Source organism: Rousettus aegyptiacus, unplaced genomic scaffold (genome assembly GCF_014176215.1).
Source record: "Rousettus aegyptiacus isolate mRouAeg1 unplaced genomic scaffold, mRouAeg1.p scaffold_m13_p_7, whole genome shotgun sequence".
NCBI classification, from domain to species: Eukaryota; Metazoa; Chordata; class Mammalia; order Chiroptera; family Pteropodidae; genus Rousettus; species Rousettus aegyptiacus.
In genome coordinates this window covers 82180078-82194952 of record NW_023416310.1, presented here as the reverse complement: position 1 = coordinate 82194952, position 14875 = coordinate 82180078, and the positions used below count along the sequence as shown (strand labels likewise).

At 32.4% G+C, this 14875-nt stretch overlaps 1 protein-coding gene across 2 annotated transcripts in view; it reads right to left on the bottom strand.

The window, feature by feature from the left end:
- GABRB2 (gamma-aminobutyric acid type A receptor subunit beta2) overlaps window positions 1-9332 on the bottom strand; it is a 254555-nt gene extending 245223 nt beyond the window's left edge. Inside the window, exon 1 of one of the 2 annotated variants that reach the window (XM_036224278.1) lies at window positions 9220-9332. The gene's annotated coding sequence lies outside the window, so the exon portion shown is untranslated. The remainder of the gene's footprint in view (window positions 1-9219) is intronic. The other variant, XM_036224280.1, reaches the window with a different exon arrangement.
- Window positions 9333-14875: the final 5543 nt, after the last annotated feature.

Sequence of the window (14875 nt, the reverse complement as noted above, 5' to 3'; positions counted from 1 at the left end):
TTCTACCAGGTATTTATTGTGATAGATGACCTTTAAATAACTTTTTTTAAAAAAATGATCCTTTGGTCAAATAATGTTGGGAAATGTCTCTATTTCCCTTTTAGAAATGTACATGCATATTTGCATACTAAAGCTTCAAATATGTCAAACAGTAAAGAAACATACTTGATTATATTTATTCTCCTATACTTTTTGACTGGGACATTTTATATACATATTTATATTTATATATATATTTACATTTATATTTATATTTCTATATATATTTACATATATATATATATATATATATTTGGTTGTACTAGTTACCAATGGATAACCTTCTAAAAAAAATTCTCAGACTTAGTTTAGTGATGGCAATAAATAAAAGTCATTAAAATCAAAGTCAGATTGTCCAGCTTTAAACCCCAGTCCTCCTTCTAACTAGGTATGTGCTTTGTGGCAGTTATCTCATTTGTTCTGTTACAATTTGCTCATCCGAAAAATTAGAATAATATAGTAAGCACCTTACAAGACTTTTTCGATAATTAAATTTAAATACACATGCAAAACAGTGCCTGGCTTTTCTAACAAATCTGGTTTCAATAAAGGTAGAGTAGCTTGATCCATACTAACAATCCTGTTAATGACAATTACAAACTTTAGGTAAAAATAAAAACAAATACTATAAAGCAATTTTTTAAAGCTCTGGAAAGGAGCTAAAAGCAGGTAGAAAGCAAAAAAAAAAAAAAAATCTTTAAAAAAAGAAAGCTGACCTTGTGAGTTTTGCAATTAATAGTTGTTTTGTTTTTTTTTTTTTTTTCCTCAAAAGAAATCCCTAGTGTCCAGTAACAAAGAAAAGAAGTGGAAGAAACAGAGCTAGAGTTTGGAGCTGTTAGGATGATGGAAAACTGATGAGAAATTGTCCTCCTCAAAGGAGGCTACCGCAGGAGGAAATCATTGAAATTGTGTACAAATTCTTCTAAAATATTGGCTGATGCCTAAACTAAGCATGTGCAAGGTGGTATAAAAGAAACCGAGAAAAAAAGCTGCAGTAAAGACTGGGATAGTTAAAACTTAAGCAGAAATTTCAGCAACTCAGTGCAAGAAATTTAGAGTTCAACTCCTAACAAGTTAGGGGCTCTAGGTAAACATCATGGGGTTTTCACTGAAATCTCAGAAGAACCATGCCTTCAGAGGACGATTCCAAGGCTACATAATAGTTTTAAGGATAAAACCAAGGTGTTTAAGGGACCTATTTAAAACAAAGCTTGAATCAGATCATACCCTAATGAAAGGAAACACAACATTTTTTTGATGAAAATAATATAATTCAGATTTTTTGCAGCATATTATCCATAACGTCCAGTATGTAGTTAAAAATTACAAGATATAAGGAGAAAAATTGGATCCAAAAGTAAAAATTACAGAAATAGACCCACAAATGACTCAGATATTGGAAGTAGCAATACATTTATTTAAACCAGGTTTAATAAACATACTAAAACATGTAGTATAGGTGTATGGGAGGATTCAGGAAAATATGGTGAAAATAGGTGAACAGATGGAGAATAATCTAAAAAAGAACCAAATGGAATTATTGTAACAGAAAATACACACATATAAAATAGAAAAGATTTTTAATGGGCTAGACAGAGCAGGAAAAATTAGAATCAGTAAATATAAAGACAGGTCAGCAGAAATTATTCATACTGAAAGAATATAAAAATAAATACCAGAACAGAGCATTTGAGACCCATTACATAATACCAAATGATAATATGTAATTGTGGTCCTCTAAGAGAGTAGAATTACATCTGAAGAAATAATAATCAAAATATTTCTTAAACTGATGGAATACATCAAGTCACAGAACCAAAAATCTCAGGAAATCTCAAGCAAGAAAAATACAAAGGAAAACATGCCAATGGCTATTATTATAGTCAGACTGTTGAAAACTAAAGAAAAACAAAAAAAAAGTTAAAAGCAGCAAAAATTTATGTAGATAGATAGATATATAGTAGTCCACTGAATAACAATAAAAATGAAGACTTGCTTCTTATTGGGAAAAAAATCAAGGCCAGAAGATAATAGGAAAATGCCTCCTAAGTAATGGTGGTAAGAACACTATAACAGAATTCTAGGTATGCTCCTCAAGTACCTTTCATAAATGGAGGAAAAACTGATATATTTTTGGAGAGGAGAAAGAGAAAAGCTGAAATAATTTGTTGTAAAGATGATAATGAAATATCTTTATGCTGAAGGAAAATAATCCACCAAAAAAACCAGATACAAGAAAAGATGAACATAACTGGAAATGATAAATATATGGATATATAAGAAATTGTATTCTTCTTAATTTCTTTAAATGTTATTGACTGTTTAAAGCAATAAAATGTTCAAAGAAATAATGTATATTATATGAGTAGCAGAGTGGGTAGATTAAATTATGCATGTTAAAGTTTAATATTAATTTTAGTTATACAATGAAAAGTTAATGATTCAAAGCAACCTTGAGAAATTAAAGAAATGATGCAAGTGGACTAACGGAGGAGACAAAATGAAATAATATAAAATGCTCAGTGCAAAAGAAGGAAGAAACAAAATACCATCAGGACATAAAGAAAACCAAGAGCCAGAAGATAGCTTTAAATCCAATATATCAATAATGGCATTCATTGTATATGGACTGAACACTCCAATGCAAAGAAAGATTGTCAGATTGGTTTTAGTGATGATTCGCACTGAAATTATATATGAATATATAGACAAGTTGAAAATGAAAGGATGGGAAAAGATAGACAAAGCAAACACTAATCACAAGAAAGCCATATTAACAGCAGACAAAGTAGGCTTCAAGAAAACGAGTATTATCAGAATCACAGAAGAGGAACATTTGACAATAATAAATTATTTTCCTAAGTCAAAATTCATGTGAGGATGTAGAAAAAATGTGCAATGCTAGTAACCAAATGGACATTGCTGAATACTACCTGAAATAACTTTAGAATTCATATTCTTTTCATGTGTATATAGAATATTTACCAAAATAGACCATATGATGTACTTGATTCAAAACTGACGGTATATAGCCCATATTCTCATATCATGATGGAATAAAAATGGAAATAGCAAGAAAATTAGAAAATGTCCAATATCTGAAACTAAGTGACACACTTCTAAAACAGTCCATGGACCAAAATAGAAATTGTAAGGGAAATTAGAAATATTTGACTCAGTGACAATGAATAAAACATTTTTAAATACTTTCAGGAAAATTTATAGCTTTAAATTCATATTTTAGAAAAGATTAAAGGTTTGAGATGACCTAATAATTCAAGATTTAAAAAAGATGAGCAATTAAACTCGGAAAAGAATAAAGAACATAAAAATAAGAACATAAGTGATTTAAATAGAGAACAAACGAATAGAACAAAGCCAAAGTTGTTTTTTATTGAAAAAAAAAAATAAAGAAAAAAGAAGCACAAACAATATTAAGAAGTAAACAGAGAGCATCGCCACATAGCTTACAGACATTAAAAGCACACATAAGAAGGGGCTATATGAAAAACTTTAATCTAAAAAATTTAACAACTTAGATTCAATGGAGAGTTGCATTGAAAACCACAATTCTCTAAAACTAACACAAAAAGAAATAAAAAAATAAAACCTTATTACTCTTAAGGCAGTGAATTGAATACTAAAAAGCTTTCCATAAGGAAAGATTCAGGGCCAGATGGCTTAACTGGTGAGTCCTATTAAACAATCAAATAATACCAATGTTCAGCAATTCTTTAAAAATATAATAGAAGGCATACATACCAACTTGTTTTACAAGGCCATTATAATAACTCTTATACCAAAACTGACACTAACCATGGGACACAAGAAGGTAATTTTATGGGAAACTTAAATTTTAGAAAGGGTTGCTTATTAACATAGATGCAAATGCTTTAATGAAATATTGACAAAATTTAACAATATATAAAAAATGATAATACACTAGGACTCAATTCTTAGGTTTATTCCAGGAACACAAACTTGGTATACTCTTAAAATCAATTAATGTAATCCAGAAAGTAAAAAGAATAAAGATGAAAAATCATGATTTTCTAAATAAAAGCAAAAAAAAATTAAATAATTTTGATAAAACTGAATAAGCGTTTATTGAAAAGTTGTAGCAAATTAAAGAACATTATTCAATCAATATTTAATCATCTATAAAATGAACCTATAGAAAAATATTTAACATTTTTCTTCCAAGATCAGTACCAAGGTGAAGATGTCTTTTATAAATCACTTCTGGATTGTAGTCAGGGTAATAAGGCAAGAAACAAAATATAAAATTTGGAAAACAGAAAGAGAATTTGTTTCTTTTTGTGTGTGTGCAAATTACATAATTACACAAATATAAAATTAAAAATAACCTATGAATAGATAGCTGGAATTAAAAATTAAATTTTGTAAGGGAGCAGAATACATGATCAATATAAAATAATCAACTGAAATATACTTCAGTAAAAAAGAACAGGCTATGCTGTACATGACAGCATGAGTAATTCTAAAAATATTTTGCCACATAATTCCCTTTATATGAAGTTTGAAACAGGCAAAGGTGATCCATAGTGATAGAGAGCACACCAACCATTGTTTCTGAAGGTCTGTGACTGGAAAAGGCCACAAGGGAGCATTTAAGGGCAGTGGCGATATTCTATATTTATATCCGTGTGATGATTACATTGGTGCATACATTTGTCAAAACCTGTCCTAACTGTACATGTAAGATTTATTTTTACTGTATATAAAATGTATCTCAAAAATAAAGAGAAACAATAGCCCCATTGCATCTCATTGAGTTAATACCACCACGTGAATTAGAAGGCAAATGTCTTCATTTTTTCCAGAACATTTAGGATTTCAAGAATTTTAATGTAAGCTGAAAAACACCTACTAATAATAACATCAATCATTTTAAACTGGTGTGAGGCACTTGGCTTAATATATTCTCATCTATCCCAGGAGAGTTTTTTGGTATTATGAAATTTACTGCACATTGTTAAAAGAATAATGGAACTGCTTATCACTGTGAAGAATCAAAGATTTGTCATTTTACCTACAAGGGTAGCTAATAAATACATATATATATGGAAGAGGGTGAGATTACCAAGTTTTACAGCTCAAGCACAACTGAGGAAATAAATTTTATAAAGAATTTTGACTAAAAAATAATAATATAGAAATGCTTCTATAATAGGAGAGACTAAAGGATTGCTATCTTTTATTCATTCAAAACAATAGTTAGCAAGAGTGTGACTGAAAAATTTTACTACATGGGAGCTATAACTTAATTCACTTAGAAAACAATCTTTGGTAAATTATTCTATCCACTAATTTATTGAGCAGTTTGTTATAGCTTGGGAATGGTAACAGCATCTCAGCTAAAAATCTTAATCTATTAGCTCCAGCTGCCTGACATCCTATGTTGAGACATATCTGATGTCTCTGGACTCAGAGCACCATGACTGATTAGTATTGTGTGCTCTGCTCTTGGCATGTGGAATAGAGGGCACCTTTTCCAGGTGACCTCCAGTAGTTTCGACAAAGTTTCAAGAAGCTTACCACTGAATAGCTGTAAATTCGAGGGAGCAAGCGCCAATATTAGACACCCCCCCCTATGAAGTAAATTTCTATCTCTTTGGTTCTATCTCTGTTCTGTTGAGTTACATAAAAGCTGAATCTTTCTTCACATGTTATGATTTCAGATATCTGAAAAATCTATTATATTCTTATTATTTTCTTACTTAAGTCAAATATCTGTTTCATTCAGTTGTTCCTCATAATCCCAGTTGTTGTTGCTTAAAAATGCTAAGGGCCCCCTCATTGCTAGAGGGTCAGAACAATCTATCACTGCGTCTCTAGCACCTAGAATATGCTATACATAGTAATGGAAATTTGTTGTTTACTTTGTTCAACAGTGTACTTGCCATTCTTGATTTATTTTTAAATGCTCTCTCCATGATGTAGCGATATCTGGTATATACATAATAACAGAATTACAAAGCTTTCAAAATAATGCTTCAGGTGTCAGAGAAAAAACATATTTAGCTATGTAGGAAACAAAATCAAAGCAGTACATACTTCCTAAGTATAATTCTAATGTATTATGTCTGTTAGTTTGAGCTGCAAAAGCAGATGTTTGTATCATAGCACAGCTGCAACCATAATTTTATTTTACCACTGCCTACGCTATGCTAAGTCCTGGATTAGGTGATTTCATGTTTTTGATCTCATTTAAGAAGGGATTTATAGAGTATTACATTTCTGCTATTGCTCAGCAGTTATTTTCTTGTTTTGTATCTTTTCATTAACACGCCAAATAGGCTTGAATAAACTTTTCCTTCTTTTTAATTATTAGTTTCCCCACTTCTAAACTACAGGCAGGGACAATGTCTCTTTCACCACTGCATCTCTACTGTAGAGTGTAATGTCTGGCACATAGTAGGTGACTGATCAAACTTCACAGATTAAATAGATGATAGAATGAATTCAAACACCCATCTCTACATTGAAGCCTTTGCTTCTAATTCAGCATTGATCCTTTCTTGCTCTAATCAATCACCCTTAGTAAAACTGCAGGTTTTGGACAGTTGCTTTGTTCCAAGGATCCCACTAGACATTTCTCATATATTATTTGTTCCTCATCTCAACATCATAGGGTCAAAATTTCTTTCATATTATAGGCATGACTCTCTATCCTCTACTCCTACTTCCAAAAAAAACATAAACTAGGAAATAATTTATTTTAAAACACCTTGAAACTTGTGGATCATAATAAAAACGTATTGCTTATGACAATTTTGCACAGCCATTTAAACAAGAGATGTATAAGGAGAAAATGCTATGTTAATGCAAATGATATCTAAGTTTCTGATGAACATTTCTGAATTTTATTGATTTTATTCTACTGCCAGTTATGATATTTTAGCACCATTAAATTTAAGATAGTTTCTATTATGATATAAATGTACTTACTCAGGGGGAATAGAGCTAAAATAAATTATTAACACTGATTTATACTTTATTTGTAGGACTATCATCTGTAAGTCTGTGTCAAAAGTACAATCCTTTTAACATTTATTATACAAATTATTTTTCGCATATTTTCACAATTTAACTATATTTACTCAAATAACTACAAAATACAGTGACAGTTAGTAAAAATTGACTGTTCCATTTTAATATGTTCATAAATATATTTGTGAAGTTGTTATGTGCTGCATATATTATATTATTCCATAATAAAATAAGCTTCAGGGAATTAAAATAAATTTTTACTGGGGTAATTTTCCTGGGATAAAATACATAGATAATAATACAATTATCATATTTTTTTCAAGACTACCAGAAGACCTAGAGTAGGACTATATCTTTTAATTCATGACCCAAGGCTATTGTTTGTTTGCTTATTTTTTATTGTCTCCCAAGGTGCCTTTTCTTTTAGAAGATATTGTTTTCCCCACTAATCAGCTTCCTCTTCGATAGAAAAAGTCAGATTTCCTGCACATCTTTGCAACAAGATTTTAAGCAATTTTAACCCCATAAGCAATAATTCCTGTGCCATTTATAAGAGGGAGTCATGAAATAACAGAGTATACCGTGGGGCAGTGCCAACCCACTTCCCACTATGGTTTCTTAGAATAAAAATGTTTAAGATGGGTCAATTTCTTCTAATTAAATCAGAGCTTACCATCCTCCCAAGAAATGAGTATTAGTCATGTTTTGCATTATCTCTGATTTTAGAAGGGAAGGAACTGCACAGGATGTGTTATGGTAACTTCTAAAAAGTAAGATACTTTGTTTATACATAATAGAAGATGTACCTATTACTAGTAGCATGAGACTCTTTCCAGGAGATATGTCCTTTTCTCTTCATTCCCTTATGCTAACTATGCAAATATGACAGTCATTACAGCATATTGCTTTCTTTAATTTGCTAGGTGTTTGAGTTGTATGCTAAGAAAATTACTGAACACAGGAAGTTTCTGATAAAGGCAGCAGGAAAATAATAAGTTAAAACCTCTTTGTAATCATTATCAAATATTTAAATTTCAAAAATCTCCTATCATGTAGAGGAAATGTGAAGACCAGATAGTCTAAACGAAAGGCTTTAGGTTAGTCTCTGGTGGTTATATTTCAAAAATACAGAACTATAGGGCGATAGAGAACTAAAACATAAGCTTGGAACATATTATACAGAAAAGTTGTGATACCAGTTTAATCAGGAACTCTTAACGTAATCCCTTTCTTTCTTACCGAAGCCATCGTCAGTACATGCTAAAAGGGACAGAGGCAGACGGTATATCAGAGAGAAAAGAGCAAGTATTCCTTGAGTGCATACATTGTTCCAGAGACTTGATGCAGCACTTCTCATGCCACATTGTATGCGATGCTAATGACCTTATCCTAAGTAATAATGCAGAATAAATCCTTCATAGAAAATAAAAGAAGACTTACAAATCAACGGAGGAAAAGATGGATTATCCGGTATATTGTTTTGGTAATGAGAAAGCCAATTTAGAAGAAAAAATAAATTATGTGCCGATATAGATTTCAAATGACATAACAAGTTAAATGTAATAAATAGAATATTTTAAAAATGCACCTTAATGGGAGAACCATAATTAAATAGACCAACAGTTTTTTGACCACCTACCATGTATAGGCCATTATGCTAGGCTTTATAGTTAATATACAAAGTGATGTGATTTTTTGATTTTCCTCAGTATTATGGAGTTACTTGGAAACAACTGCTTTTCCGGAGTGGTTTCCCTGGAGAAGGCAGAGAGTGTGTGGAGCATTTCTCGTATACCAACGCGGCCTTTTGGTTTCAGCCCTCACTCCAGTACCTATGCTGTAGCCGATTCAGAACAGGTTTATTGATCCACTTCGCCCAGACAGCACCTCCTAACACTCCCAAGTCTAGGGCTTTTTATTAGGTACTCCAAAATGTGCAAGCTGGAAATGTGCTTGAATTCATGGCCCCCTGGCCAGTGGGGGGATAAATAACTGGATAAATATGGATAAATATCTATGAATAAATAATTCCCCTTTTCATCTCCAGTTGGACAGTTTGGAGATGTTTTATAAGGCTTCTTGGACTGTCCCTGAGGATGGAGAACCAGTAGCACAGCAGTGATGCAAACTCAGTAACACATGTGTGCACTGACATCCCCTCCTTACCTGTTTCATACTCCTGTCCTGCAGTCAGGCTCTCTGGGACTGGGCTCAGGAATCTGCAAGACTGGGGTTTAAATCCGGGCTCCACTCATCAGCATGATCTCAGGCTAACTTATTAATACATCTAAGCCTCAGTATTTTTATCTGCAAAACGAAAAAAAAGAAAAGAAAAAATCATGACAGAATTATGAAATTAATGTGAGAACATTTGGCAAATAGTAAGTGTAAAATGAACATTACTGACAGCTTTTTTAATGAAGAAGGTAGTCAAGATTTGTAAGGTAAGGAAGCATTTTTATGACACATACACTTACGTATTCAGTAGGATATATTTAGATCATACTCAAGTCCTATTATCAGAAGCTTCACACACAGAAAGAAGTTGTTAAAGACATACATGTGCATTATTATTCATGACTGTTGGATTTCTTTGCTGTATAGATAAAACTGGTCTGATGTAGATGCAGAAAAAATTACCAGTGATTCATTCTCATTTCTTATCTACTGTGAGTTACAACATTTTATCAGATAGTAAAGTGAAATCAATGAACAGAAATGTTGTTTCCTACATTAGGAATTCTTTACCAAATTCATTTTTGAAAATTTCTCACCCTATCAACATTCCTAACATCCCTAAGGTCAAGTTCAATACTTAAAAATGGAAAGTAATATTGAAGATATGTTGGCAGGTGATAGAAAAATAAATATATGATTGATACCCACTGTAATATTGTTCTGTACTCTTTCAGTTTCACTATTTTAGAAGAGCCATAGGATAATACTTTCTTAAAATTAATGTTTGGTTACTTGTAAGGTGACCTTTACGATAAAAAAGAAAATCAAAGTTTCATTTCTTATGTAGCGAGTATTTTCTAAGGACAGATGAAATAAAATAATGCTCCCAGCTCTGCATCGTATTTGACTTACATTTATTCCTACTTGCTATAACATGTTTTCCCTGTTCCCAGGGCATGATATGATGACAGACAGTGCTAAAGCACATAATATTCAGAAATATGTAAAAGCATATATTTTTAGATTTGGTTTCCCAAGTTATTCCACTATATTCATTAACCTGTCTTAGTCATTTGAGTTAAAAAATATTCAAGTCCTATTTAGTCTCTATAAGCAAAGTTAAATTTAAAATCATGCAATATGTCCCACATTCATCGTTTTCTGCTGTTTAATTTTTTGTTAAAAATGTTAAAAATGTTAAAAATGACCATAACCCTGTTTGGGCGGAACACACTAATAAAAGGATTGTTGAATTACTTCATAGTTCACATGTGTGGCAACTACAATTATAATAATGAAGTCTGAGACCTAACAAAGAATAATCATTTTGTGCTAGCCTTATGCTGGCCTACCGGCTTTTCTTTGCATTTTGGCTCTGACATCTAAATGTTTTCATTATTCTGGTGGCAAAGAGTAAGATTTACAATTTTCATAAAGTTTTTAATTAGATATATAGATAAACTGAACAATGTACACATACTCTAAGTTTTGAAATAAAATTCGTATACACAGTATTGAAAAAAATTGATTAAACAACCACAAAAATTGATGAATACATCCACATATATTTGAATGTAAAATTCAAGCCATTATTCAAACTTAAACATTTTAGCTAAATTTGTCAGTTTATTATAGGCTTTTATTTTAGTAATTTTTTATTAAAGTACAGTTATTTATTAGTTATGTTAAAATATAGGTTTTTACATTTATTCATCGACTTCATCGCAGTATCATAAAGAGTATCCTGACTGAGCACTTCTGTCATAATTTCCATACAGGAATTGATATTTCAACACATCGACAGTTCATTTTGCTTTTCAAGTTTATATTCCTCAACAATTTTACCTGAGAAATCACACACTTGTGAAATTTATTTTTCTCTTTAGTTCACTAATAATCAACTGAAACTAAAGGCCATCACGGTTGAAGACACAAAGGAAAAACACAATCATTGATTTCTGAACACTTCAGCTCCTATCTTCCAAGGCACGAAGAAGAGCACAGAGAAAGTCAATGCCCCGCAGTCGACGCGATGTCCTGTCTTATGAGAGACTGTGTGGAAATTAACAGCGTGAACCCTGTGTGAGGAGAGCTGGGTGATGAGAGCTACGAAATCGCTGAGCCATAAACTCCGCCTTTGTCTTGCCTTCCAAAGGCCTTATATAAAGTAAATATTCTTTTTTGTAACTTCAATTTGCCATTTTGCTGTCAAACAATAGTCACTGACAAAGTAGAGCTGGGATCTAAGGTGTGAAAACGGATGGACAGCTGCGAAGAAAAGTACTCCTAAAAACTGATGTAGGTGTTAACTCCGCAGTGTTACTAGCCTCCATTTACACTTTGGCGATGCATCCTTAGAACATATGTCCAGCATCAGACTATTTCCTGAAACACCACTTGGATCAAACTGAAGGTGGGTGACACGTTTCAGGCTGAACAGATCTGTGAAGATGACATTTTCAGCAACAGGAAGAGCACTGAGATTTGAAGATCTGAGATGCAAATCTCTGTTCTCATGCTCTCAGTACTGAAAGGACGCAGAAGGTGCTGAAATATCCCAAGTGTCATCACTTCCTCATGAGACTGGCACATATTTGAATGATTTTATACACTTTACTGAGATACTGCTCTTGATGAAATTATGTCGGTAAATTAACCAACTATCTAGTTTTTCTCATGTAAAAACCTTATTTTTCTTTTTAAAATCCATGCCTCTTTGGAAGTTTTCAAGCCAAAACACATTCAAAAGTAGATGGAGGATAAGTCAAGTAAAAGACTGCAGAAATGTCTGTTTTCCATCCCTTTACACTCTCCCCCTTTCACACAACTTTCCTTTCCTACGGTTCTCTCTGAGTCAAGCAGCTTCCTTGAAATTTTGGCAAGAATCTTCCCCAAAAGTACTGTGAACTTGAAAGGAAAATGAGCTTTGTAGGTATTTCAAAAGTATCACTCACCTCTCTGCCAGACCAAAAGTGTCTCTTTTCTTCCAATTTAATTTCCATCTAAATAGAATGGAGAATGATGTGCTAGAATACTGCAGGCTGGTAGACCTGAGTTACATCATTGTAACCAATCCCTAAAAGCCTTCTCAATGTTACAGGTACAAATTCTTACTCCTACCAAGTAAGGATGTTGTACGCAATGTTATGCTCAGTTAGAAGAGTACTTACTAACCTTGAAAAACATTTTAAAAGGTTTGAAAAATAGATGTATCTGAATGCAATTTAAAGTACATGGGTGCTAGTGATGTTTATCACAAAACTCTAAAAGAATACCATGTTATAATATATTTTGCAAATAAGACAGAAAAAAATATATATATTCCACCTTCAGGAGGGGAATGGCTTAGTTTGAGTTCTTATAAATGAAGCACTGAATTTGTAAGGGATTACATACCCCTAGCAGGTACAAAAACAGAAGATAATCTTTCTTCCTTCTGTTTTCTACAACATATAACATGTAGCCTGAAGACAAGCAGAAGAACTCTCCTCAGCATACTTTTTCTACCTGTTTTCATTTATCCAAAATCAGTGATGTGACTAGAATGAAGTTTCAGGAAATCTGAATATCTGCTCTCAGAATTTGAAATCATCAACTTAAAATCCTGATTTATTTTTCTTGTTAGTTTCTGTCTTGTGAATTCATTTATCATTAATTTATCAGACTGAGAGCTAATGCTTGTTTACATTATGGATTTTAACTTATTAGAGAAAAATCCTGTGATAGTTAAACTTAAGAATCTGATTATAAGTTGCTAAAAGCTTAATAAAAGGTGGCTGTTATTTCTCCTCTGTTCCTTGAATGACTTTCCCTTCCCTTTGAATAAGGAAAATGTTCCCACAGTTGCCAGGGTAAAAAAACTATGAATACAAAATATCAAAAAAAATTTGTTGGGCCCTAAATAAAGGCAGCAAAAGTGTCCATACTCGCTCATGCCTCATAAAGTTCCTTTCATGCAAGTGAATTGCTATATATTTTTATATTCTCCATAAACAGGACATAAAATGGCATTATGGTTCAGTGAGTCCCCATACTTGAGAAAAAAAGTATATATGTATATTATAAGAAACTATGGTTCATTATATTCTGAATTCATTGACTATAAGCAACAGAGACTGATTCAGATTAAGCAAAACAAAATATGTACATGTATTGGAAGGTTATGAGTCAGTCATAAAATCAAAGGGATTATTTTCTATGGGCTGAATTTTGTCTACCACCCTCCAAAAAAAGAAATAATATATGTACAGTCCAAGCCCTCCAGGACCTCAGAATGTGAACTATATTTGGACTTAGGTCCTTAAAAGAGGTAATTAAAATAAAGTGAGGTCTTATGGGTGGACCCAGTCCAATATGACTGATGTCTTCATATGAAGAAGAGATGAAGACACAGATTTGGTGAATATGACCATCTACAAACCGATGAGAGAAGCTTCAGAAGAAATCAACCCTTCTGACACCTTGACTTGGACTTCTAGCCTCTGGAACTATGGGAAAATAAACTCCTATCATTTAAGCCTCCTGATCTGTGGTACTTTGTTACAGGAGCCCTAACAAATACATTACTGAACTCTCAGAAAGAATGAAAATAAGATTATTTACAGGAATTACTGTAAATAGTAATCAATAGTTATTTCATAATTGTAGCCTTGTACGGGGTATGAACTTTGTCCATCCTTACACAAATTCAAAGCACAAAGTCCCGGGATAAAGAAGCTAATTTGCTAAAATTGAGTAACATACCTACTTCTTGGCCAGGACAAAAACAATGCTTGATCTATAGCTATACTTAAACTGCATAAACTAAAAGAGAAATGGAGCCTGAGTAATATAATAAATAATTTCTACTATAGCTATTGACAGCTTCCAGAATGTCACACTCTCAACAGAAAAAAAAAAAAAAAAATTAGTATAGAGTCCCAAAGTCCACAGAACAGAGAAAAGACCAGAATGTTCTAGGATGAGACAGAAACTCTGTATGTCTGGAGAATGGTGGGAGAAGGGAGTAGTAGGTTTTAAAATCAGAGAAGAAGGGAGAGACAGGACATATCTTTTAGAGATGGTCTCATAGAGCATGAACAACATTACTAAGTTCTTAAAGAACATTAAAATGTAAAAGAACATTACTTTTACACATGTTCTATATTTGTATGTGCCTGGTATCTACATAAGGAATATATTCCTGGTTATTCTTCTCACCAGGAAAATTTGCTTCTGTTTTTACGCTGTTTTAGGTTTCTATTGCCAGTCCAAGATTATCAGTTTCACTTAGTACCATACTCTCTCTTGAAATGAGATACATCTGTTCAGCTAAGAAAATCTCAGCTATAACCCATTTTCTTGATCAATGGATTTCCTTCCAATCTTTTAGTCATCCTCTTCATAGCATTTATTTTCACCTCTATTTAACTAATATCTTCTATGCTAAGTAGGACTCTGTTTTGGTTCGGAAATCAAGTCTAGTAAGATAGACACTGTTCATCAAAGAGTATGGTTTACTTCCTCCAAATACCACCAGTTCTACTCATGAAGGTACCAAGTTAGATATTGATATTGGAAAGGAAACAATCATGCCAAGTCTATTCAAAAATGTCAAGAATTTGTACATGGAGAATCCTGTAGATGACATGTAAAGGCTTTGGGA